This window comes from Phymastichus coffea, unplaced genomic scaffold, assembly GCF_024137745.1.
Source record: "Phymastichus coffea isolate CEN01 unplaced genomic scaffold, Cenicafe_Pcof_1.1 PCOF00004, whole genome shotgun sequence".
Taxonomy (NCBI): domain Eukaryota; kingdom Metazoa; phylum Arthropoda; class Insecta; order Hymenoptera; family Eulophidae; genus Phymastichus; species Phymastichus coffea.
In genome coordinates this window covers 10,117,158-10,143,408 of record NW_026706815.1, presented here as the reverse complement: position 1 = coordinate 10,143,408, position 26,251 = coordinate 10,117,158, and the positions used below count along the sequence as shown (strand labels likewise).

The window sequence follows — 26,251 nt, the reverse complement described above, 5'->3', positions numbered from 1 at the left end:
CCACGATAATTGAAGGGCTCCATGCAATAAGGGGACCTCCGCTCGAAATCAGCGAAACGTGACGTCTTCGTTACTAAATTATCAAAGTTGTTTAACCGAATTTTAAAAAATACTAGCTTATAGCAAATGACAAAACACAACTTTTATCCAATTACAGTATTTTGATAAAAGTTATACTTTTTAAAATAAAAATTCGAAACCTAAAATTTCTCAAACTCATTTTTAATAGATTTTCAAAACATACGCTGCTCTAACTTCGTCAATTATCATCGAATTTTCACAAAACTTGGTACAGATGACTATTATATGCTAGCTCTGGACACGGTTTCATGATTGTGTCTAAATTTATTTATTTAACATCAAAATTTAATTACCAATCAATACAAATTCATTATTACATTTTTTTACTTTGGCGAAAAAAAGTATGCGGGGATGTTTTAGCAACGATAAACTTCCAGTGAGACAGTTGTTCCCTAATACTTGATAAAGTATTGAATAGACGCGTTATTAGTTTTAATTCAATCGTCACTAATAATACAAAGACATTAAACGATAATGATATGTAAAAATAAAAATAAAAATGCACTTCGTTAAATCTGCGCGATCGTACGCGACTTTACCTACAATCGTTTTGTTTTTAATCTCTTTTATTCTTGACTGAATAACTCACTCCAAATTCATAAAACGCTATTGTTTGCTTTTTATATAATCGTCTGTTGTTTATACATGAAATAACCAGAGATATTTATTTACCTGATTTCTACACATTTTCGATAGATTCCTCTTCCAAGCTTTTTCATTTTTCAACTTTTTGCGACCACTTACAGACACAGCGTTTGACATTTTTAATTATTTTGAGTACTCCAGTTATTATATAATAAGCACAAGCAACGTTAAGCCGTGATAATACAGCAGATTTTTCTATATTTTTCGAGGTATTTTTTAACCTTATCATCAACGTTTTTTGTTCACTTTCCATCGTTGTGTTTACGATCAATCAAACATACTTTTGTTTATATCAAATATCATAAATATGTGAACGTAAACATTCCAATACAGTAGTCGTTTTTAATTTCACAATACACTTTTTATATACATATTAAAAAATCCTGATAAAAACTGTATTATCATTAGACAAAGATCTTTTAATTTATAGCAATCGGATTTTTCTTACAGCAGTCGAAGTGCACGTGGTGTTTGGCGCGAGCGGCGGATGCGACATATCCGTAAAATTGTTCTATTTCGACGAATTATTTACGAATCGATCTGAAACTTTCTACAAAACTTTATCAAGTATTAGGGAACAATTATCTCACTGGAAGTTTTTCGTTGCTAAAACATCCCCGCATACTTTTTTTCGCCAAAGTAAAAAAAATGTAATAATGAATTTGTATTGATTGGTAATTAAATTTTGATGTTAAATAAATAAATTTAGACATAATCATAAAACCGTGTTCAGCGGTAGCATATAATAGTCATCTGTACCAAGTTTTGTGAAAATTCGATGATAATTGACGAAGTTAGAGCAGTTTATGTTTTGAAAATCTATTAAAAATGAGTTTGAGAAATTTTAGGTTTTGAATTTTTATCTCAAAAAGTATAACTTTTATCAAAATACTGTAAATGGATAACAGTTGTGTTTTTTCATTTACTATAAGCTAGTATTTTTTTAAATTCGGTTAAACAACTTTGATAATTTGGTAACGAAGACGTCACGTTTTGCTGGTTTCGAGCGGAGGTCACCTTATTGCATGGAGCCCTTCAATTGATAATTTTTTCAAGTACGCGTGGACTGTGCCAGTGAAAAGTAAAACTGGTAGCGATGTGTCAGCGGCCATGAAATCTATTTTAGCGAAAGGTAGACTGTCAAAGAATCTCCATACGGATAGAAGCAAGGAATTCTCCAATGCAGATTTTAAAGCTCACTTTTTACATCAATGGCTGTTTCCACCGCGAATGCCGCGCTGGATAAACATGAGCATGTCAATATCCGTCAAAAGCTTCAACCTTACACTCGGTTACTTTATCATGGCATCCCAACTGAATCCGGGCGTTGTATAGTAATGGGCCAGATCCAAACGATACACCGTTCGACATTTGGCCCTGAAGTTTTCAAAAACTTTGGCCAACAAGAGAACGTCCGTCTTGAGATACAAATCTGAATAGTTGCCCAGATCAGTAGATATCGAACGTACTCCAGACATTTTCCGCGTGACTGTACTCTTCGTCACTGATATCTGGGTCGTACAAACTGCTGTAAAAATCTTGCTTTCGAGAAAGAGTTGTCTCCGTGAGTTTTGTAAACGACGATATATAGTAATACGGAAATACACCTTTCCTTTTCAGTAAGGTGATCTGCGTCAGTGTATATCCGTCAACCTGCTGAAAATTTCGTTCTAGAATATCGTGTTTTTCCAAGTACGACGATAGTTTGTCGAGGAAAGAAGCTGTAAATTGGAACGAATCGATGAAACGCAGATTTATATCGGTATCTTCCACGTACTTGGTAAAAGGTATGTATTTTTTCTTGGTTTGAGGAATGAAGCTCACTTGACCGGAAAATTCGTTCGTGATTTCTCGGATAAATAGATGTGTATCGTATCCACTGAGATTATGAAAAAGCACGGGTATGGTCCTCGATTCTTGATAAGCAATGTTACACGTGCTATGAGCAGCTCCACGTTTTTTTCCAGTAAAGTGACAATGATTGAACTTTTGTGTTTCTTTTCTTGTCAAAAGGCTTATTACATATATATCGTAGCATATCGTAGCATGAAGATAGCTAAATGTCTCTTGGAAGGTTAAATTTTCCATAGGATGTGGGCTTTTGTACAACTCGTGCAGATACTTGGCTAAATCATGAAAATTGTGAACAAACCATTTGGCTAGATCAACGTCATTAGCGATATTCTGTCTGTAGCTTTGATAAAACGAAAGAGAGTCATCATAGCTACACTTGACGAAAAAACCAACACTGTACAGTTTGTGACGTTGATAGATCCATTCATCGTTAGACACCGCTTCCAGGAGACTCTCAAAATCAGCGTACATAACAAACGGTACTGAGCACTCATTTTTAATATTTTCAAATTGTAATAATTTATCTTTCTCACTGGGAAACAATTTTATATATATTCATATTTTTTACAGTCGATCTCGTGCGTTTTCAACCTCTGTTCAGTTCGAAAATAGTGTAAGCAACGATCGCATATGTACGACTTACATCTGCGAAATGACAACTGTCGACACATCAATCGAAATAAGTCTTTTATCCAAACATAGTGCTTTGTAAGATATACCGGGACTTTCCAATTGCTGCTCTTCGTTCACATCGGCATTAACGTCGATATAATAATTTTCCACTAGAAGAAGATTCACGTGCCTGTCTTTTTTCTCATCGGTCAAATGTTGCGGCAAAACCTCGTAGAACCTATTATTCAAATTTAAAAAGTACACGTTCACTGAACCGTCGTTTTGTTTTTCACATTTTACGTCTTCTTCGAGTGTACTGGAAATGACAGATTTTTGAAATTATATTTATCTTGATGAGCATTATAGGCAATGACACGGCATGCATTATTTGCGACTGGATGTAACGCCGAAAGGATGGCCCATTTGAAACATTCGTTGTCTGCACATTCACACAAGCTTTCTTTCTTTTTATAGGCTCAGGCAATTCAACGTAAAAACCAGCACTCATAAGATTGTACTTGCTGATATTTACGGTTAAGTTTAATTTAACACGTAGAGACTAGCGCGAGTCTTGCTCTTGAAATTCTTCCGTGCTCTTACAGATTGGTTCTAAAACATTTTCAATGAACCACTCGTCTATGTCTGTCGTTAGCTACATTGGTGCCATCTTCGTATTGAAATGCTTTACACTAAGCATTTCATCGCAATTATTATTCTTTTCGTCTGCATACTCGGAATCTAATACAGCATTCACTTTTAAAGAACTATGTTTCTTCAAGGTCTCCTTAATTGGAGCATGAAATAATGGTTTAGCATGCCTCAAAAACGTATTCAAATTGAGAAATTTCAGATTGGTTATTACACCAGTCTTTATTCTGCCTTTGAACGCACTAATGATATCGTTCCAGCGAACTGTTGATTTTTGAGCTGGAGTGTAGTAGTACTAGCCGATTCGAGACCTCCACCAACTACATCCAAAATAACGAGAGGTTCGTATATCGATTGTTCGCTATGCTCGCTCACAACAGTTTCAGCAATCAATGAAGTAACCATGGGGGGCTGTGCCAACAGCCTATTCTTGTATTCGTTTAACAGATGTAAAACGCTTCTAATCATGCACATAACTGCCTGCAGCTTCTGTCTGCCAACCACGATCAAGTTCGGTGAACGATTAATTTCATCAGCTTTACGCAAAGCCAATGAACCCAGTGTCAACCATCTTTCGATGTGTTCGACACTAGCATGGCCAGCCTTCGCTAGACGATAGGCACGCAAAAGCAACAAAGCTGTATTCTTTTAATACTGAGCCATAATGCTAATTACTTAACTAAGCAGATTTGATAAATCCATCACGTTATATTCACTACTCGTCAATGCTGATTGGTTGGCAAAAGTATGGAGGAAGTGAACCATTTTGATTGATAGAAAAATTATAGTGGTGGTAAAAAATAATGTTATTTTAAGTTGAAGAGAATCTAATTGCTTAGAAAAAAAAATTGGTGAGCATTCAACAAGTGCAAGCTCAGCATAAAAAGGCATTCATTCGACTGTATTGCTGCAGTCGTCGATTCCTCAGTTATTATGATGGATTTTGTCATAGTCATACAAGACTTCAAAACTTCCTTGAACGAATTCATATTCAAGGAGTTTGTTTTCTCGAAGAATATCCAATTCCATCGGTACTTCTGTTTAGACCACCTTACCCATGGGACTGATTATTAAAGAAAAATCAGTGCGAAAACCGGTGGTTAGCGAGAAATTTTTATGGTATTCCGTGGAAATCTGGCGATTTACCGTATGATGACCTTGGAAAAATAATGAAAAAACACTTTATGGAGAAACTATTTTCGTCAAAGGTCTTAGAAAAACAAAATGGCTGAGAAATTTGTCGACCAATGCACAGGAAGTTTCTTTTTGTCGCGTATCATCGTAATAAGAAAAAAAATGATATATAATGATTATTTTTGCTTCTTTTTTTTACAGAACGACTGTGGTTAATGTTGAAGACTTGGCCTGTCCATCCCTCAAGAATGTTTAAAACGATAGCGTTTCCGTATGCAGCAACCACAACGCTTATCTATCCAATTTACCATACGCCTTTAAAAACGCGCTGGCTATCAGCAGATGGATGCTCGCTCGCAAAAGTCATGATGATATGTAATTTAGTTTTTATATTTAAGTTTGAAATAAATAACTAATTAACGTATCGATTAATCCTTGTTTTTTATACTCATTTATTATATAAATTTCAGAAATGTGTATTATTGATTTTTTTTTGTTTCTTGTATATGTAAGAAACATAATAAAATCATATTTCCATAATTTATATACAGGGTGTTTCATTTTAATCTGACCACGCGCATAACCCAGTAAAAACAAACGTTATTAAAAAATGACCTATACAAAAGTTGCATAGGATAGAGGGGGCCACCAAATGCTACCATCAACTTTGACCCTTTATACGTTTTTCGAGGTCATCTGAAGGTCAAAGTGCTTTTTTTAATAGGAACCCCTATTTTTGACCCCGGAATCGTGTATAGCGGGAAAAATTATATACAAAATGATATTTCAAGTTTCTATTTGTGGCCTGAGAAGGTCAATTAAAGGTCAAATGCTCAAAAAACTGTATTTTATCATAACGATGTCTCTGTACAATTTATTAATTTAATTAATTAATTCTCTGATTCTCCATTATGAATTTGTCCCTTATTTATTATTGAAGTAGATAATTTTTTCAGTTAAAAATAATTTTTCATATTGACTTTGACCCCTGCTTATTGTTACATACAGTTTATATTTAATATAGCATTACTTATTGAATACTTAAAATAATCAAATTTCTTGTGTTTTGTTTAACATTGTTTTCTTCTTAAATTCAATAGTCGCGGAAAAATTATCCCATTTTTTTTTACTTTGTTATAATCAAAATTTTCACTATAGCTGATTAATCAGCAGCTGAAAGCGGCTGATATTCTATTGATTCTTGGTGAATGTAGGCGTAAGTACCGACAATCTACTGCTCTTTATCGAAATCGATATACCGACAGGAGACATCCGAGTCATACAACAATTCGTGAAATTTACCGTAGAGCTTAACAAGAGCAATTAGCACGTGTTACAGAACGTCGTAATTACAATGAAGAAGATATTCATATAATAGTGGTGCTGGTAATGGTTCATTTAAATCGTAACATCAGTACCCGTGACATTCAAAGGCAAACTGGTATACCAATGGCTATTGCTTGGAGAATACTAAGAAATCGTCGTTATCATCCATATCATATCACTTTAACTCAGGCCATCACACCTGCTGATATGAGATTACGTCTACAGTTTTGCCAATAGGCACGACAAATAATTGCCAATGATCCAAACTTTTTTCGATACTTAATGTTTTCAAATGAAGCAAACTTTCAAAGCAATGGGCAGCTTAATCGACATAATTGTCATTATTGGTCGGATTTTAATCCGCATTGGCACAGGCAGATAGATAATCAAAATTGATGGAGCCTTAACGTATGGTGTGGAATTGTTAATGGATACCTTATAGGCCCGTACTTTTTCGATGGAAATACAAATATGCATAATTTTTCACAGTTTCTAAGAGGCCATCTTCCAGTACTTTTCGAAGAAGTAGATTTGTACACAAGATTAAGAATGTGGATTCAATTAGATAGAGCTCCTGCACACTACGCTCGAATAATTAGACAATATCTCAATCAATATTATCATGACAGGTGGATTGGACGCACTGAGCGTGAAGATTTTGGTGTCGATGGACATCAAGATCTCCAGATTTAACATCACTTAATTTTTATTTGTGGGGATATTGAAAAGATATTGTTTATGAACACGGACCAACAACAAGAGAGAACATGATGCAAAGAATTCGAACCGCTTGTGAAATCATCCCAAGGGCTATATTATTCAGAACAGTAGAATAATTTCAGCAGCGAATACAATTATGTATTCAACATAATAGTGGTATCTTTGAAAACCTACGTTGAATTCTGAAGAAAAGTGAGAGGCAAGGGACTCACTCTAATCAAGCACCCCAAAGGGAACACAATCCTATTACGTCCACGTCGTTATTCCTGGGTGATGGTAATGGTAGGATAAAAATTTGACCTTCAAATGACATTGAATATCGATAATAGGGTCCAGGGCATTGTCATATTCAAATTGTATATTTTTCCATTTTCGGATCCTTGATAAAAAAAATTTTCTATTACAACAAGCACTGTGACTTTCAAATGATCTTGCAAAATGGCTTCAAAGACAGCATGGCATTTTATACAATTACTTTCAAAAGGTATCTTTACAATATTTATTATACCAAAAAATTAAAAAAACCAGTTATTAGGAGGTCTTTTGAGCATTTGACCTTCAATTGATGTTCTCAGGTCATAAATACAAACTTCAAATATCATTTTGAGTGTAATTATTCCCGCTCTACACGATTCCGAGGTCAAAAATAGGGGTTCCATTTAAAAAAAGCACTTTGACCTTCAGATGATCTTGAAAATCGAATTAAGGGTGAAAGTTGATGATAGCATTTGGTAGCCCACTCAGTCCCCTATAACTTTATAGAGGTTATTTTTTGATAACGTTTATTTTTACTAGGTTATGTGCGTGGTCGGGTTAAAATGAAACAATTTGTATATAGACTCCAAGACTCTTCATCGATGATAACGCAGACTCATCTGTACATGCATGCGGGTTAGCCGTAGGTACGCTAGCCGTTGCGCGCGCTGGCTCTTTCTATCTTGTTGTTGCCCGATCTTGAGCTTATACCGTCCATAATCATCTCTATTTATTCGAGGTCGTATTGGTACGGGGCTCGATCCGGTTGGCACATGGCCGCAACTTCTGTTGCGAATGAAAAGGCAACAGCCAGCCCAGCGCTGATGTTCCGTCATAGGGACGTCACTTTCTTTCCAACAACAGACTTCCAGACCACATTCAAAACAACGCATTCAATCAATCTGCCTTGTATAGTAAAAGCCGGCCGCAGCAAGATCTGCTGGTTGTACGTGTGCACATGTCCATGGAGACGTGAAGCTATCCAGCCTCGCTTGCTCAAATCTGCACAAATAAAAATATTGAAAAAAAAATGTAAAGTATGTTCTATAAACAATAAAACAAATAGTTAATAAATAATGAACAAATAGTTAACAAATAGTTAACAAATAGTTAACATATAGTTAATCTTGTTGGAGCTCATTGTAGAATGCTCTTATCATCTTTTTCTTTTCTTTCACACTTTACACTAGTTTACGCTCGATGCGAATGCCACTGCTGATGAGATGCAGTTCATTTTCTATAGCGGACGATTGAGATTTCCTCCTCCATCGTCCATTAAAAAAATTCCATACATGCCATACATGCCATACATTCCATTCATTCCATACATGCCATACATGCCATACATTCCATTCATTCCATACATGCCATACATGCCATACATTCCATTCATTCCATACATGCCATACATGCCATACATTCCATTCATTCCATACATGCCATACATGCCATACATTCCATTCATTCCATACATGCCATACATGCCATACATTCTATAAAATAATTCATTTAATTTGTCATGAGCTATACATACACGTGCGCATGCGTATGTATATGTATGTAAAGCATACAACTCGTGGGGTATCGACTCACTGATCTATACGAGTGACGTCATTCAAAACTGTCGTATATACGCACTGATTTTAGACACATTTTGTTTATTGTTGTTGTTTTTTATAATGATATTTCATCTATTCTAATTGAGAACAACTTACCTGTCCTTGCTTGTAATTTAATTATTGACAAATGTACATATAAATAATTAACTGAGCCGTTTATTTTGAAAGTGACCTAACTCCGTTTTTCAATTTTCTGCCGCTTACAATGGTTACATGTACAACTTCATGTTATTTATCAGTGATGCATTTCAGATTACTTATATTCAGAGAAAATACAATACATTTTTTACACATAAGTTTTCCGAATTAATTGAACGTATATTTTTAAATTCATTCTAACGCAAAACTTTCAATATCTCGATTTAAAGATGAATGGAGTTAGGTCACTTTCAAAATAAGCGGCTCAATTATCTATATCAAATACTCTATAAGAAAAAAAATTAGTAACATTATTTATCGTTTTTATTCTCCTATTAATCTTTTAGTAAAATATATGCGACTTATTGTTAAAATTTATTTAAGAACAAAAAAAATAATAAAAAAAGAATAGACATACAGGAGAATCGAACCTAGCCTCCTTTGCATCTACACGACAGTGCTCTACCGTTTGAGCCATTGTTGCTCTTTCTAAAGATAGTGCGTACTAACTATATATTACATTATGATTTAGTAAAAAATTATCATTTTTAGTATTATTTTTTACACTGAATTAAACGAAATATTTAAATATAATATATACATTTTTATTTACAACTTATGTTACATTTGGTTTTTTTTATTTCTTACATTACTATTTGTGTCTCGTGTCCAGTTTGTATTTGTGTAGTTAATGATGTATGTGTTTTGTGTGTGTATGTATGTATGTGTGTCTGCAACTCTTGTGTCTCTGTCTTCTGCGCCTGTCTGTTCCTCTTTTCTTCCTATTTTTCTGTTGATTAATCTTCTCTTCCTCTCTCTCTCCAAGATCTGCCTTTTCCGCTCTTCTGTTTTTCTCTTTCTTGCATATTTTCTTTTCAACTTTTTCCTTTGTAGGAACAGTCACGATATCGCCGTCGAGCGGTGCGGACGTGCAACCGCCTGACGCATCATCGCTACATAAGCATTTCAAGTGTCATCCAAATACAAAAGTAGGAGCAGTTGTGTGTTTAGTATGTGGAAATTTCTATCATACGAGTGAAATAGTAGCAAAAATCAATGCAGGAAATGCAATCAAACTAATAAACAGCTCATTCATAATATGCCAGGAGCATCCAAATTTTGCACTAACATCAAACTTGCCATATGGGGACTTAAGTGAACAAGCTAGTGCTTTCATAACACAATTTAAACTTGTAAGTAGAGAACAAATAAAACAGGAAATATTAAATGAACTTGTGAATGAAAAGCAAATTTTAAATGAAAAAGATAATCATATGGATGTAACACAGATCAATGATCTGGATGAATTGCAACAATTAAAAGCCGAAAATAACCTATTGAAAGAACTGTACAAAGAAACAAAAGAAAAAAATGAATTGCTCAATGAACTACTAATTAAAGAAAAACAAAATAATAATGCAAATACTAACATTATAAGAAAAACATATGCTGAAACAATTGCACTACCAAAACCTAAGCCCAAAAGAATACCAAGATTAATAATAAAGAAAAAGAGTAATGATAACATAAACTTAGAAAATCAAGTAGCACATTACTTAATTAAAGACAAAAACATACAAACAAAAAGTGTACAAGTTAAAAATACTGACACAATAATTATCAACTGCATGACCGAAGAAAATGTCACAGTGTTAGAAAAAACTTTACAAAAAAAACTACCGGCACTTACTGTTCTAAAAGAAGAAATACGTAAACCGATAGTTAAAGTAGTAGGAATTTCTAAAGCTTTCACAACAAATGTAAAAGATATAGAAACTGATATTAATGCAAGAAATTTTAGTCAATACGAAGAAAAATGCAAAGTAAATCATGTATTTACAAATGAAAAAAATAAAACAGTAACTGCAATAATAGAAGTTCCATCTATTCTATATAAACATATAAAAATCAATAGTAACAAATTATTTATTGGATGTCAAAACTGTAGAGTCTTTGACGTCATCAACACATATCCGTGTTACAACTGCTCAGGTTTTGGCCACGGCGGCGGAAAGTGTGAAAAAGCAAAAAAAGAGCCAACGTGTTATAAATGTGCTGGCAAGCACCAAGCAAAAATGTGTAATAGCAGCATACTCCAATGTCCAAACTGCATTTTCCACAATGAAACATATAGTAAAAACTACAACGTAAACCATAGTGCAATCGACAGCGAAATGTGTGAAGTTTTAAAAATGAAAATAAAAAGGTATATTGAAATGACAGATTATCCAATTCAACCAACTTATCAAAGATATTTTGGTAGAATAAACTTTGAAACAAACACCCGCAAGATATATAACCGTCCGAGAATAAATAACAGTTTATCGTTATCATCATTATCTACTCCAAGTCCAACAGGTAATAAAACCAGGAATACTAAATAGTTTTCTGCAATATTACAATATGGATAACAGCTTATATGATATTATATTTGAAAATGAACATAAAACAGATAATATTGATGATCTAAACAAATATATATGTAAAGAAAATAATATCATTCTTTGTATAAACATCAGAAGCCTTAAAAAAAATTACAATAAATTACTAGTATTTCTGAAGAACCTCGAAAAAAAACCATGTATAATAGTATGCACAGAAACATGGAATTTAGACAATCATGAAATGTTCCATATTCCAGACTATAAAATATATTACAATGAAAGTAAAATAAACAAATCAGATAGAGTTGTTTTGTATATGAAAGAAGAAATCACCGAAATTACAGAAGTTCTTGAAATAGATAAATTAAAAATAATTAACTCTAATATTACACTAGAAAACAACAAAAATTTGGTGCTGTCTGCTATTTACAGGTCTCATGATTTATCTAAATCTGAATTCCTATTGAATCTCAAAGAATTATTGAAAATAAACAAAAAATATAAAAACAATATTTTAATGGGAGACTTTAATTTTGATATATTGAGTGAAGAAATACTAGATCAAGATTTTTTACAAGTACTGCTAGAAAATGGATATTGCCCTGGACTACATACCATAACAAGACCATCCAATATTGATATTAACAAAGGTACATGTATAGATAAATTCTATGTTAGGCTAGGAAAAGTCAACTATAAAACTTACGTCCTCAACGTACCCTTCAATGATCACTACCCTATAATGATGAGTTTAAGGAATAATTATAAATGTACACAAAAAACCAATTTTAAAATAATAAACTATTTTAAACTAAAAAATAAAGCCAAAAGAACTGTTTGGACTGACATACAAATTATAAAAGACCCTAATCTAGCTACGAACAAATTAATAGAAAAAATTCATGTATTACGGCATCATTTAAAAACAATAAACACAATAAGAATAAAATGAACCCAAGGAGTAATTGGATAACTAAAGCAATAATGATATCATGTACACACAAAGAAAAACTTTATAATAATTGGAAAAAAGATCACAATAATGCAGCAAAAAGAGAAAAATATAAAAACTATGTAGAAACTTTAAAAAAGACCATAGATCTAGCTAAAGAAAAATATGAAAAAAATCAAATCAAAACAAATCAACACAATCCACGAAAACTATGGAAAATAATCAACAACAAAATTGGGAAGAAAACCAAAAAAAACAATAACATAAATCATCTATTAATAGGTAATAATAAAATTACAAACTCAAACGACATTGCAGAACAAATGAATACATTTTTCAGTACAGTAGGCAAACAGATATGTGATAATATTAGACAACCAATAAATAGTAACATTACTCTACCATCTATGAACAACAACAGTATTTTTCTGCATTTAACAAATAGAATAGAAGTTCAACAAACAATAAGGAAAATGGGCAACAAAAACGGGGGATCTGACGGCATCAACACTCAGGTACTAAAGATGATAATAAACCATATAAGTGATCCGTTGACCTATATCTTTAATTTATGCTTACAAAAAGAAATATGGCCTGACGAATTAAAAAGTGCTGAAATTATTCCTATCCACAAAACTAAAGAGAAGTATCTACCAACAAACTATAGACCTATATCTTTAATATCAAATATCGCCAAAATTTTTGAAAAATTAATACAAATCAGGATTACAAGTTTTTTCAACAAACATAATTTATTTTCTAATAAACAATTTGGTTTTAGAAAAGGTCTTAGCACCAAAAATGCCCTATACTACCTAACTAGCTCAATATACAATCAACTAGACAAAAGTAAATCAATAGCAGCAACTTTCTTGGATCTAGCGAAAGCTTTTGACACTGTGGATCACAAAATTCTACTCAAAAAACTCTATAGATATGGAATTAGAGGTAGTGCGTATGAACTTATCAAAAGCTATCTAAGTAATAGGAAACAAAGAGTTGAAATTAATGGTGAATATAGTCAATATCAACACGTCAACATTGGCGTACCACAAGGTACAATATTGGGACCTTTATTTTTCATAATCTACATTAATGATATGTTACAATTGCTACCAAATGATAATGTGTTGGCTTTTGCTGATGACACGGTAATTATCGTGAAAGGCGAAACATGGCATGAAGTCGAAAGAAATATGAACTTCTACTTAAACAAACTATCCATTTGGCTAGCATTGAATAAACTGTCATTAAACATTGACAAAACAGTATACATGGCATTTGGAAATAACTGCAATAGCAACTCAACATATCTACATATAAATATAAAGGGTGCATCCATTCGAAAAGTTGATAACACTAAATACCTTGGAGTGCATTTCGATAGCCATATGAGATGGGACATGCATACAAACATGCTATACAATAGACTAAAATATCTAACTTATATTTTCTACAAATTATCTAGGATAATGAGCACAGATAACCTACGTATGATTTACTATGCACTTTTCCATAGCATAACAACATACGGTATTATAGCATGGGGTGGAGCATACATTGGAAGACTCAAATATATACAAACTCTACAAACACGACTATTACAAATAATAAATAAAAACAAGTTTATAAATGAAAAAAATCCACTAAACATAGAACAAACATTCACCATGGAATCTCTAGTGTAACACTATGTCAACCTGCAAGATATGTTCCTGAAGAAAAATTCCGTAACAAGGAAAAAAACTATACAGCCCCTTAAAAGAAAATTAACAATCAGCATTAAAGATAGCTATACAAGAGCTTTAGTCACCTTCAATCAACTACCTTCTCACCTCAAAACTTTAAATGGCAATACAAAAACAATAAAGGACAAAATAAAAAAATGGATAAAAGGCCATCCATTCTAGATACAGAAATATAATGAACCACAAAATACATTGCAACAATTTACAACAAATATATTACATACTAAAGCAACAAGGGAACTTTGATAATATCTACATTCAGCATTGGAAGTCCATGTGGATGTGGATAGGGATAAGTTTCTCTTGGATGTAAGGACATATTTGTGTTCACAAGGCACTTGTACACTTCATTACAATCGTTCTCATCGTCGAATGTCTTAATATAACATGAAAAAAATTAATGTATCAGATAACTACAGAAAAATAATAGAAAAAATTGCTAATGTGATTAACATAGCTTGGAACTCACAACGGATAACTATTAATACCAAAACAAAAAACGGACTTAAAGAGGGAAAAAGAAACGAAACTTACATTCAAACAAAAACAGATACAACCAACATAAATTTCATTAATAAATGTGAGTATTGCACATACAAACAATTAATTGGTAAAAAACATATACATTTCATAAAAGAAGAAAACAAAGAAGATCACAAAGAACCAAATACAGATAAAGTAAGATATAAACCCATAGAAACAGTATTTAAACAAATAGATGACATTGCAGACAATAATAGTATGCAAATAGAAACAAGTAAACCAAAAAATACACCAGGAAAACCGATTCTACAAACAAATAATATTCGAATGACCTATGGAGACATCAATTATCTTGGAAACAATAATTATACTTTTATAGAGGTATCAGAGGATATCAAACTTTCACTAATTCATTGTACTCACTTGAACAACAACCTAAATATAAAGATTTGATAGTCTTAGATGACATAGTATTCACAGCAACATGTAAATGTGATTCACATAGACAACATACTGAAATGTTCTCTCACTATAGAGTCACGTGTGCTACAGGACTTAGTTGTCCTTTTAGACTAAATACATACGAAAGAATATCATATGCAAGAAAAATGAAAGCAACAATGACGACAATCGTAACGGCCAGACAAATGTTAATCAGATATTGAAGATAGCAGAACAAAATCGAAGATAATTGGTGAAGTAAGCTTTTATAGGAAGCATTCTTGCTACCAATATTAAGCCATACTTCATCTGTGAAATATTATAATCTATTACAAACCGACTCTTAGTTTTAAGTTTTTTGTTTTTTTTTTATTTTTTTAATTTTTTTCTTAATTTTCTTTAAGTGTTTAGTAGTTTTAAAATACCAGACCAGCGAACAGGTTTATCCTCTGCCGGGTTACAAATTTGTAATTGTAAAATTGTATAATTATTACTACTTGTTGTAATATTTTGTACTATACTCTGGTTAATAATAATAATAATAATAATAATAATTTTCCTTTGTTACTTTCTTTTGCCTTTTCACCTTTGCCTTTCCTTTGCTTTTGCTCTCATTCTTGTTAATCATTTCATCTATCTTTCTCCTTATTAGGGCTTTGACACCTTTTTCTTATTTCCTATTGCTCCCTCTGTCTTTCCTTACCTCAACCTCACTTATTTTTCCTTAGTATCTTATAATTTGTCTTCTAATTTACCTTTTTCTTTCTCTTTTTCGATTCTTCTTCTTTTCCATTTTGCTCCATCCTCCAATACCTGCTTCCTCTCGCTTGTGTAGTTGCTAGTACTTGTGTTTTGTGTGTGTGTGTGCATGTGTATGTTTATGTTTGCGCGTGTGTGCGTGTTTTGTGTGTATGTGTGTGTATGTAAATGTGTCTGCGAGTCTTGCTTCTCTGTCTTCTGTTTCCGCCTCTCCTTAGGGTCTTGTAGTTTCGTCTTATTGTTTTTCTTTATCTTTCTTCTCTTCGTTTCTTCTTCTTTTCCATTTTATCTCCATCATCCACGCTATCTTTTCTTTGCTTCCTATTATTATTTTTTCCCATTCTTCCCCTTCCTTTCTGCTTTTTTCACATTTTTCTACTATGTGTTTCCAATTTTCTTCCTCTTTCATACACATTCTGCATCTCTTATTTTCTTCTTTTACCCAATACCTGCTTCCTCTCGTTTCATTACCTAACCTAAATCTTTCCCTTATTTGTAGGCCTTTTATTCTTCCCTCTCTTTGAATTTCCTTTAACCTATACCTTTTCATTTCTTCTTTCAGTTCTTTCCACTCGTTTATGTATCTTGATTTTTCTAGTTTTTTTTCTATATCTTTTTCTTCTTTTTTCTTTAACTCTTCTCTTTTTCTTTCCAAAACTCTTCCCTCATTTTATCTCCCTCTTCCGTCTCTCTGTATATTTTACTTTTTTCTAGCCTTTCCTCTCTCTCCTCCTTCTTACCCTTCTTATCTTTTTCATTTCTTTCCCTTTTCTTTAGTTCTCTCCATGCATCTTTTTTTATTGAGCCATCTCTTTCTTCTCTTATTTTGTTTTCATACCTCATTGCTCTTTCTAATGCTGTTTCTTTCATTTCTTGTCTTCCTGTTTCCCATCGTATTAAGGAACTTGGCGTGGTTCTATCGAATCCCAATACCTACTTTATAAATTTTAGTTGTAATCTCTTTATTTCTTCATATCTTTTCCATCCCCAGATTTCTGCTCCATACATAATCACGCTTTTCGCCAGTGCATCGAACAGGTTTATCCTTAGCTCCCAATTTTCTCTAAATAGCTTTTCTCCTAGCCCCCATAGTCTTCCGAGTCCCATATTTATTTTCCCTTCTACCTTCTTTATCTGCTTTTTATTTCCGTTATTTTGCTTATCACGTATTTCAAGTAGTTGTACTCTTTAACCATCTCTATCCTCTCACCTTCCCATTCGAATTCTTCTTCATTCCCCCTTCCTCTTGCATTTCATCATCTTTGATTTTTCTACATTTAGCTCTAATCCCCTTTCTTCCAGGTATCTTTTTAATTTTTTCAGCATCACCTTCATTCTACTTTCACTCTTTGCCATCATCACTATATCATCTGCATATCCTAATATCCATATTTTCTTTCTTCTGCTATTTTGTCTCCCAATTCCACTTCTACAGGTAAGTGGTCCGACTATACCCTCTCTTTTATTTAAACCCTTTTTATTGCCTCATCACCTTCCTCGTTACCTATTACATAGTCTATCGTTGACATTCCTCTCGTTCCTATATATGTTATTTCTCCCTCTTCATCTCCTTCTTTTCTCCCATTCGTTATCACTAAGCCCCTTTCTCCTAGCCATTTTAGCATTTCTTCTACCTTTGCGTTTAACACTTTATCCTTGGCCTTTATTTCTTCTAAGTTTTCTTCTGTTTCCCATTCTCTTCCTTCATTTCCTGTTCTTGCGTTGAAGTCTCCTCGTATAATTTTTGTTTTTCCTCTGTTCTCCTCTATCTCTTCGCTTAGGTATTCATAGTTTTCCTTCTTCTCATGTTGCATATACACCGATGCTATCATGTATTTCCTCCCTCCGATCTTTATTTCTCATACTATTACCTTACTTGTCCTTTCTTTCTTCCATTCAACCTTACTCATCCCTTTCCTCTCTCTTACCGCCATTATTCCTCCCCCTATTTCTCTCCCTCTTCTTCCTTCCGTTCTTGAGTCTCTCCACTCTATGTTGTACCCTTTCAGTTGTTTCTCCACACCAGTTCTTGCCCCTTGCCTCTTTACCCAGGTTTCCATTAGCCCTATTATGTCGAATTCCCTAACATATTCCCAGCCGTCTTCCTCCATGCTCCTCATCCCCGGAACGTTCCCGAGTAGTATCTTTATTGCCTTTCTTCCCTCTCTCTCCCTTCCCTGCTCTCTCTCTCTCTCTTTTATCCCTATTGTTTTCGAGACCCATCAGCCCTTTTTCCTACCATTTTTCCCTCTTTCTCGCTCCACCACCATTCTTCTTCCTCTGACTTCACCCTGTTATGCCACATCTTTACCTCTTTATCTTACCTTTTTATTTCTCTCGCTTTCCTTCTTACTTCCTCTCTTATCTTCCTCTGCTCCCACGTCCAGTCCTGATCTATGTATATCTTTTTCTGTCCCAGTTTCTTTTTCTTCTTCATAATTCCTTCTTTTTGTTCCCATGAAGCGCATTTAATTTGCCACATATTTTTTTCTCTTTCTCTCCGATCATCCCTCCCCGCTGTCCCTCCTATTCTTCTCAGATTCACTATCTCTCCTTTCATTTCTAGTTCCTCCCCTAACCAGTCCTCTGCCTCTTCCTTCTTTTCCCATCTTAAGTCACCCTCTAAGTCTGTCACTATTATATTGTTTATCCTACTTTCTCTATCCATTTTTTGTCTCATATACTCCAATTCTTCCTTATTAACTACTTCTGTTCCTCTTTGCTTCTTGTTTCCTCCTTCTATACCTTCTTTTAGTTTCACGCACTCCTCTTCCAACTGGTTCATCCTCTCTCCCCATTGTTCCTGCAGTTTCTTTTCTCTACGTTCTGCTTTTTCCTTTTCTTCTTTCGTCTCTTTCTTTCTTTCTTCTCTCTCTTTCTCTTGTTCTCTCCTAACTTTTCCTATTTCTTTCTCCCATCTTTCTTCTCTTCTTTTCCCCTCTACCTCCATTCTTTCCATATTTCCCATTATTTCTTGAAACATTTCTGTCCATTCTTTCCTTTCATCCTCCCATGCCTCTCTTATATCCCTTATATCTGCCCGTATCTTTTCCATTATATCTTCTCCCCACTACTTTTTCCCACTTCTCTTATCGTATTGTCCAATCCTTCTCCCCCCTCCCCTTCCATCTCGCTCCCCTCGCTTTCACTCTTGCATCTCTTTGCCTCCTTCATTTCTCCTCTATTATTTTCCCTCAGCCCCTCTCCGCTCTCTCCCCCTCACCACCTTTACTCTTTTCTTCTTTTCCTCCTCTGGGCCTTTCTTATCCATCCTTCCACCTTTATCTCTTAATTTTTCTGTTGTCACAAATCTTTCCATCACTATCTCGTACGCCTTAATTCGACTCTCTAATTCTACTCGTGATCCCACCTTTATTCCCTGTCTTACCTTTTCTGTTTCCGCCTTTACTTCTTACCGCCCCTCCTCTCTACCTGCCTTTCCCGCTTCCTGATTTTCTCCCTTAACCTCAACTTTTCTTTTTTCTTTATTCCTCTCTCTCTACTCTTTCCTGCTCTTCTCCAAGCCACTCTCTCTCTCTCTCTCTCTCTCTTTACTCCAATCCTCTTCCGCCTCCACGCTCTTTTCACCTCTATTTCTCTCCTCAAACACTTTTCCTCTTTAACTTTCTCACCAAAACTCGCACTCACAGCCAAGACACGTCCACACTCTTCCACCGGCCTTCCTTCTCTCTTTAAATATAATATATTTTAACTAATTAAAAAATATTTACCTTATACTTAGCTGCTCGTTTCGCGGAAAATGGGGTAGGAATAAAGAAAAACATAAGGTTGAATTCATTCGTAATTTAGAATTGTTTTTTTTTCTGTTGAAACATTTGTTGTTTTAGTACTTCCCTTTGCGGCTACGATATATTTGCACATACGTTTGGATAACACTTCAAAGTGCTGATTTATAAAAATTTTATAAGTTCTTTTATTCAACAAATAGTTTGTCTATGATTGAAATTTAGCACTGAAAAGTGCTGTTTTAAATTTATATGAATTAATGATATGAATTAACTGTCGGGATTATATAGCTTCTCCAACTTGAAAAAGGTGGCCCTAACATGGGCCGATCGTTCGCTGCAACTTGTCACTACCAATGGTTTGCTACCACCTACGATTCGTCTGTTGCGTGAAGAAAAGCGCACGCGCTATCGTGATCCTGTATTAATACACATTCGCGTCTCTTCTCCGCACTAATCGCTATTGTTTTAGCTACTCCCACCAATTATTATTATGATCGTCTTATGCACGCGACAAAATCAGAGCAGTTGCTTAGTGTCCCACTCCCAATTCTTCGACCAATGATCTATGCGCGGCCAGTGTTCGCGGAAATGAATAAAAATTCGATCACCTCGCAACGATACGTCATTGTGATTTTTTTTGTCGTGAAGTAAAGTGAAGTGAAGTGAAGTGTAGACAAATGCAGGGTGAAGACGATAGTGCAGTGCTTAATGAGTTAAGGAGAACGCTGTGCCGTGACAAGACACTCTCAACGAAGCCATGCAGCATTTGATGATGACGACTCTGATCTCTTCGACGATGATGTCTTCGGAGAGCTGATGTCACCGAAGGAAGCAGCGGTGGGCGACGTCGCCGAACAGCCTCGAACACCGACACCAAGGAGAGATGACATCCATGAAGCTGCGACTATCCGGATGCCGTTGACACCTCCACCATCAATATTGTAAGTACCTATTTTCATTCTCTTTATTCTCTCTCTCTCTCTCTCATTCTATTTTTATAATATAAAGAACGGAATCATGTAAATTTAAACAGATATGTTCTTATTATTATAAAATTTATATGTAATTAATACCATTATACTAATAAAACCATTATATTTAAACTTTATTAATTTATCTATATAATGGTATTAGTTATACATAAATTTTATAATAATAAGATCATATATGTTCTTTATATTAAAAAAGATTCTGTTCTTTTTATTAAATAAAGAATGTGAGGGGCTGATAAAGCAATTGAGTAAACTGCCGAAACCGTGGTATCAAATAGGCAATCAAAAATAAAGATAATGCGAAAGAGAACAAGGTAAGTAAGTACAAAAGAGTAAAACTAAATTTAAAAGAGAATCGTCTTCATATAATGACTAGATGTGTTCTTGTTATTAAAAATTGATATATCTAATAATATTGTATTAATAAATTGATAAAATTATATATAGATAATTTATCAATTTATTAATGTAATATTATTATTCGTTATATATGTATATGTATGTGTGTGTGTGTGTTGTGACGGTAATCGTCAAGTTAGCGCTAATCATTTAACCTTATTGTTGTCCGTGAGGGCAGCACCTCCCAGGGGGGACAAAAACATGTAACGAAGGAATTCGGCACGCGAGCAGACGGAACGCGCGCGACAAGATTCGAACTAGTGAAGCATCAACCTTTGTTGTGTCCGCCCGTTTCGCTATCGTATCGCCGCTGATCCACGTGCCTTCGCTGACCGTACATCAGATCGACGAGAGGACCACAGCAGATACAGCCGTGATAACCGCCATCCAGGAGCCAGACGTCCGATCACCTGAGGCCAGGACGAGTGAACGAGTGTGTGTATGAGGTTTCGCCATCGAGGGCGAAACCATAACGTGCGCGCGTTCGCGACCGGCAACAAAAACAATACAATTAACTGTTCCGTGCTGTGCAACCCGTCATAGTGTTCTCCGGTCGCAGATAAGTAAGGTAAGCTGGCCAGCTTAATTACGCGTTCGGAATTACATGAATGAATAATAACTCGATGCTAACATTCGATGCGTGTATATAACGGCTCTAGCGACAAAGAGCAGCGAGCGTACCGGCAAAGCGTGTTGCCGATGAGCGAGCGTGTATGTAAACAAACGCGCGGGCCGACCTTTTGTGAGTTTTGAGGAAACAATAAAAGATCTGATTTAGCTTACTAACAAGTGTTTTCGTTAATTCTCTCATTTCTCATAGCTTCTACTCAATTCCGAATAGGTTATTAATGATTACAGGTTGACTGAGGCATACTTTCTCGTGCTCCCCGAATTCGTATTGAGCATTGATAGATACGCGTGTCCTTTCGAATATAATTACGCGATTTAATTAATTAAACGGTTATACCCCGTTACATGGCGCCCAACGTTAAAGAACCTACGGTGTTTTTGATAGTGCAAAACACCGGTTCTTAACAATAAACTCGCGCCCAGTCAACCAACGACTTAGGTGGCAGTCAAGTGTTGTTATGCACACTTGACACCGAAGGCCACAATAATAAACAAACACGTTAGCTAGCTTGCGAAGGCCCGCCGCGGCGAAAATTTGAAAACAAAACCTGTGAACGCGTGCGAGTGCAACCGAAAGATTCTAGTACGTAAACACCAGCGAATTTTGAAAGTTGCCGCAAATAATATTATACCCGTTGGCCCGGGGAAAAACTAACACCGGCAATTTTCAAACGGAATTATTTCAATTGAATAATTTTGTTCGACATTGTATTGTGTTAGCATATTTTTTTAATATTATGTACTGCGGTTATTGGTGTTTACGTATAACGCTCGTAACAATATTTTAGATACTAACTCACACAGCCGTGCTAACAAACAGTTAGTACGCCTGATAGGTAGGATCATTATATTGCGTATTGACGAGCAAAGAATCTCTCGGCAACCAATCCAATAAGCGCCCTTGATCAAGCCCTGTGTTGGCAAATAAAATTTTTTTTATTTCTCAATTCGGCGCACCAATTATAAAATAACACTCGCACGCGCATAACATACTTGTAATTTTGCAAAAATCAACCGCAAGCAACCTAACAGAAAATAATGGACCGCACTCAGACCGAAGTAGAAAATTGGGTATGGACGCTCCAAGACGAGGAAATCGAAGAATACCTCGACCAGCTGGAGCTCAAGACAAGCGGGAGTAAGCTCTCGAGAGCTGCGCGGCTGCACAACTGGCTACTCGGCGACTATTCCGCAGCGGATTTCGCGGAAGCCGACAACCAACACAGCAGTCCAGCCAAAAGAGCCGCCCTACGCTCGGAGCTGATAGTATCCATATGCCAGGAACACACAGCATCCGAGCAGGAGGGAGAACATCCGCTGGCCCAACTACTACAGAGTGCGGACGTAATATCGCGAGTCCAGCAAACCGCAATAAACATCACGAATGCCCTGGACGGCGGAGAAAATATAAACAGTAATAAAGAAATTACTATCACGGCTGATGATGGCAGCCAATTCACACTCCCGCCGGCATTCGCGGTAATGGTACAAGACCTCATTTTCCGGTCCAGGGAACATGAGAGAAAATGGGAGGTACAAGACGCAAAGAACTTAAATGCGTCTAACCTAACCCATATAGTAGAACAGATTGTCAGTACCAACATTAAGGCTCAGGAACAAATAGACAACCTGTCAACCAGAATTAAGGCTCTGGAAAAGACCGTACACAGAGATGCACGGCAAGACGAGTCGAACAGTTCCAACGAGGAGCCACGTCCGGAAAACACGCGTAGGAGCGTAGCATTTCAAGATACGTTCACATGCCATTACGACGCCAGGCTGCCCCAGAGCACTCCAGCCGGACCCGGACTGAGGCCCACGGGGGCCGCCGGTAGGACCCCCCGCCGGACGCCCCATTTCGGAGAGGGTGGACAGCATCAACTCGGTGGAGTTAATGCTGAAGTGGATAACCACCCGCCGAGCATGTGGTCATCCCAACAGACGACAAACCCGTGGTCGACTACAAGAGACGTCGGCCGCATCGTCAGGGGATGGAAGCTCAGATTCTCCGGAGAAGGTAATGCAAGCATTGATACCTTCTTATCAAGGCTGGACAGCTCGAGGAGCAGCGCGGGACTTACAGAGGACGAGATGCTCCTGGCAGTATCCGAGCTACTCGCCGGTCCCGCCCTCGTTTGGTACGAGGCCATGCGTAGTGAATGGTTCTCGTACGCGGATTTCGAGACGGACGCCAGAGCATGGTTTGGGACCAGCAGGCAACAACAGCAGCGTCTGACGAAAGAGGTCCAAGGCCGATACCAGGGCCCAGACGAACCCGCGAACGTCTACATCGCGAACATGATGGGCCTAATGAATCGGCTGAACCCCAAAATGTCACACGAGAACCAGCTGGACCTATTACACGACAATCTGCTCCCGGAAATCCAGAGTCAAATACGGAGATCAGAAGTGGACTCCGTACGAACCCTAAATGACCTAGCCACGACGGCCCAGAATAACTTACATCGGCGAAGGATGGAGCGGACGATACCGGACCCTCAGTCGACGTTGTATCCTGAGATGGCGTATCATCCCCGCACCGACGTGAGCAAGGGCCGTAAAGGAAAGGTTGCATCTATGTCCGGCGACAAACCGGAAGTCAGCGACAGATTGGACCGCATGGAGAAGGTACTCGAGAAGGTGACGCACCAGGTCGTCTATACACCGACGCCCTCGGGGGCGGCGCCTAATCCGAGTTTAGAAGCCGTCGATGGTGAGAAAAAGGTTCCTCCCACCGACGTACTTAACCAATTGCTGTCGTCCATCAAGGAAATGTCGGCGGAAATAAAGAATATTCGCGACGACAAAAACCTGGCTTCCGAAGATAGATCCAAGAGACCAGAGACCCCCCGCAAACGAGGGAGAGAATTCTCAGGGCCAATCAAATGTCACGAGTGTGGCCTACTGGGCTATTATAGGAAGTTCTGTCCCCAGTGCAACAAGGGAAACGAGCAAAGGAGTGGATAGGTGGGGTTGATCCCACTCCTCAATCCAGTAGCCCAAACCCCGTCAAAGAGATCTCGCAGCCTCCGCCAACACCGCCCACACTGTTAGCAGCGAGAGTGTTGGGCGATGAGAGCGGGAACTCCATTAGTGACGCCAAAGATAAGCGTGGCAGAAGAGTGCACATGGAGAATGAGGGCATCGACGTTAGTAAAGCCAGCAACCCTGGACCAACCGAGGCGGCGACGAAAGAATCGCACCCGCCCTCGAGGACACGGGTAAAGGCGCGCAAGTCGTCGAAAGGAAGCCCCAAGAAGACTCCGACCGTCCGAACCAAGGAAGCTTGGACGACGAGTGCCGTCGCTCGACCACGCGTCAGCACAGTGGTTAACGCTATCAGGAATAAAGAGCTAAGCTGTGGAGCCGTCGAAACTGTTTCCCGATATTCCCCGGAACAGGAGACGCGTTGGTGGTTACCGGTGAAGATAGGGGACTTCCAAATACGGGCCCTCTATGATCCGGGAGCTTCCACCACAGCCATGGGAAGTAACGCTCTACAAATAGCGTCTGTGCTGGGCGTCGGATTGAACACCACCCACGCGGGTACAGCGGGACTACCAGACGGTCGTAAGGTAACGATCGTTGGTCACGCCCTGTTGCCATTCACCGTGGGAGGGTTAACAATGCCGACGAGAGTAGCCATCCTCCCTACTCTCGCCGAGGAATGTATTTTAGGAGTGAACTTCATCAGGTTGTTCCGAGCGGTACTTGATCCAGACGATAACACGTTGTTGTTCAAGGGATCGCAGGCCAAAATGGAGCTAGAAGTAGCTAGCTTGGAGGCTGGTCCGAGATTAGCCACAATCGGACTAGCCGAGGTTACGGCTACACAACAGACTATGCTACAGAAGACCATCGACGAGGCTCTGTCCCGAGCCCCGTTGGGCTTGGGATGTGCGGCAGGCATCGAGCACGAGATTCGGGTCGGTGATACGAAGCCGATTAAACAGCGTTACTACCCAGTATCGCACAAGGTCGAGCAGGAAATGCATAGACTGGTAAGGGAAATGTTAACCCAAGGGGTAATCGAACCAGCAGACAGTGGTTGGTCGAGCCCAGTGGTTATGATTCGCAAGAAAGACGGTTCATATAGATTTTGCATTGACTTCAGAAAGGTCAACAAAGTCACTGAGCCGAATGCGTATCCCTTGCCGTTTATGCAGGATATATTAAGGCGTTTGCGAAACGCGCGCTATATATCCACGCTCGACCTCAGTAGCGCGTATCACCAGATCCCGCTTAAGATGGAATCTCGGCCGATCACGGCCTTTACCGTACCCGGACTGGGACATTACCAGTTCGTACGAATGCCGTTCGGTCTCTCGTATGCCGGTGCCACCTTCCAGCGGTTGATCGATAGTGTGATCGGTCCCGAGTTGGGCGAATTCGCTTTCGCCTATTTGGACGATATCATAGTGGTATCGTCCAGTTTCGAGGATCACCTACGACATTTAAAAACCGTGTTGGATAGGGTGTGCAAAGCCGGCCTCTCGATCAACAGAGAGAAAAGCGTCTTCTGCAAGTCTGAAGCCAAATACCTCGGCCTGTTAATCAACCGCGAGGGGATCAGGCCAGACCCTGAAAAGGTGCGCTCTATCATGGAGTACCCACGACCAGGTAACGTGCGACAACTGCGCACCTTCCTGGGGGTTGCTTCATGGTACCGCAGATTCTTGACC

At 37.4% G+C, this 26,251-nt stretch overlaps 1 protein-coding gene across 3 annotated transcripts in view; it reads left to right on the top strand.

Moving 5' to 3' along the window:
- Positions 1-26,251, top strand: part of LOC131666866 (sodium- and chloride-dependent transporter XTRP3) — a 1,010,463-nt gene that overhangs the window by 180,988 nt on the left and 803,224 nt on the right. The window lies entirely within an intron of this gene.